Here is a 2,762-nt window from a genome sequence, read left to right as displayed (position 1 = left end):
CTCACTCCCCTGAGAAATCCAGTATGGACTTGTTGGTTAAATAATTCCGGTCAATCAGAGAATCATGGATAGATGTTAGCATTAGTTCCACTATATCGTTCATGGAAGAAATATGCTAACTACACAACCCAAACCCTTAGTAACACACTTGTAAGCCAAGCCTACTTTATTGCATTGGCTTAACTCATAGAATAATGCGACTGTAAAATGAATTTTACATCTAATTGCCAACTCGTTCTTGTATTGTAGTTAGAAGCAAGCAAGCAAGCCCTTAGTTACTTATATAAAAGTTATAAACCAAAATGTAGTTTTTAGTGCTATTAAAAATTTACTCTTATACATGATATGGTCTTCTAGAAGAAAAGAAAGTGAAACACTTTAGTAACCGTAAAGAAGACAAAAGCTAGAAACGAGAGGTCTGGACGACAAGTGCTTGCCAGTTTCGGCCCACTCGTCTCCTTCCCCATAAAGGTGATAACTCCCCCCCAAAAGGGAAAAATATCAATGCTCTTCTAGAACCCTTATCCCTATTTTTCTTCTTTTGATTTTAATCTATTATTTATTATATAGCTTTTTGGTTTCACTTTCAGAATAATTAGAAACCACTTCATAGTTGTCGTAAATCAATCAACCTTCGTTGAAAAAAAAAAAAACACGACCTCTTTAGTTTCGTGTTGATTTCGAATTCTTTTCTCTATAGCACATCCATCATCCGTTTAAGGAAAGTAAAACATAATTAACGACATTTTAGTTGTTTTGTCTTTGTCGAGACAAAAAGTCTCCCTAGTTAACTTTTAGGGTTATATGCGAAACAAAACGATCTACTTATTCAAAGAAAATATACGTTATTAATTAACAATTGTTTTACCTTCACTAGACAATATTTTTTTTTTTAATTATACAATAATTCGTGATGAGTAAAAGTTACGAAAGCTGATAGAAAGAAAATACGTACTAATTAAGTAGAGTAGAGAGAGTGATAATAAGAGAAAGGACAGTGGACATAACAAGAAAAGACAATGCGATAGAGGGGCAATGGACCAGCCTCTATTCATGTCCGACGACCGCATTATTACTATGATCTTTTTTTCCGTATTCTTTTTTCCGTATTCATCGTCCACTACTTTAATTTTATTCTTTTTAGCGATGATCGTATCGCTTACATCCAAATTAAACATGTTTTTATAAATTTAAACTGACCTATGACGAAAATATATCAATTTAAACCAATCTATAACAAAACATTGCGTGAATCTGGGGGATGCCAAAACGCTATAAAATAATTTTTGACTACTTCATCGCAGTTCCCAGTAGTTTTAAAGACTTCATCGGAGTATATTCTAACCTTTAAAGTAGCTTTGAACTCGTTTGTACCAGCTACCATTTAAGGTTTATGAATTCAAATCGGTTTGACAAAAACAAAATTGTTTCTATTATTAGTTTTTTTCTATAATTGTTCTAAACAAATTAGATTCATAATCTGTTCGAGATAAAAACCAAAACATAATAATTTGTATCATCTCCGGCATTGGTATTCTTTTTTTCTTTATAAGATTCTCTTCTTTTATTTTGGTAAGATTCTTTGTAGATATACTAGTCTCTCTGTATATGTACGTGTGTGTAGCGTGCGTATGATTGTGTAAATAGATTTTTGGATGTCAACAATAAAACTAAAATCTGGTCATAATTTGTGAGCAATTTCATCTTAAAAAATCAGTTACTAAAAATGATCCATGAGTGACTTAGCATGAGAGGTTCGATATACACTTAATTAAACACTTTTTACATAAACAAAAGATTTGCAACTCCGCGAGACATACATTTGCGTCGGTGCAACGCAAAAAATCTACGTGGTCAGCGTATTAATAATATTTTCTTCGGAAGAATCAAAAGCCAATGTATCCATGAGCACTTCTAGAAGGCTATAAAGGAGCAAACCCTTGTAATCGGTCAATTAATATTTATTCATATATGTAACTGGCTAACTGCCCTCACAAATTAAAAACACATGCATGATGATATATATATTAGATACGTATATATATTAAAACTTTAACAATTATGCACAATAATTTCGGAAAAAAAAATAAGAAAAGAATCTATATATGTGTACCTATTGGTGAAATAATTTTGTTTTGATAGTGCGTGCACAATGCCAATTTGAAATGAATATTTCTATTTTAAAATTGCAAAATATTTAACCTTTTTCGTTTAATTTAAACTTCACTAGATACGTTTACACATCGGTTGAGGATGCGTCAGTGAATACGACTCATTCCTTATGACACAGGACAGCACCTTACTATTATTTGTCTAAAGCTTCTAGAAGCTTTGCTCATTTTCTTTTCCCGAAAAAAAAAGAAAAAAAAAAAGAAAAGGAAGGATAATGGTACAGTACAACAAAGCTAAACTGGTCTTCTTCTTCATGAACTTTTATATCAATTATCAAGGGACAAGAGGTTATTTAGATTCGATCGCAAAAGCAAATTCTTTTTAAAGGAAATCACGTCAAACAGAAAGGGAAAATAGTAAATTAGTAGTAGTTGATAAGCTAATTAAAAAAAAATATATATATTAGTTCAATTCAAAGAACTTTTTACAGCTTTAGTGTGTGCGATGAAAGCCTAAACCAAATACTTAATAGTGACTGCGGCACATTATAACTCACTAGATTAATTAAATTATACTCCCTCTGTATCAGAATAGATGATGTTGTAGGATTTTATTTTGTATCAGAATAGATGATTTTCTATATACTTTTA

Source organism: Camelina sativa, chromosome 5, assembly GCF_000633955.1.
Source record: "Camelina sativa cultivar DH55 chromosome 5, Cs, whole genome shotgun sequence".
In the NCBI taxonomy this organism is placed as follows: Eukaryota; Viridiplantae; Streptophyta; class Magnoliopsida; order Brassicales; family Brassicaceae; genus Camelina; species Camelina sativa.
This window is presented reverse-complemented; position numbering follows the sequence as displayed.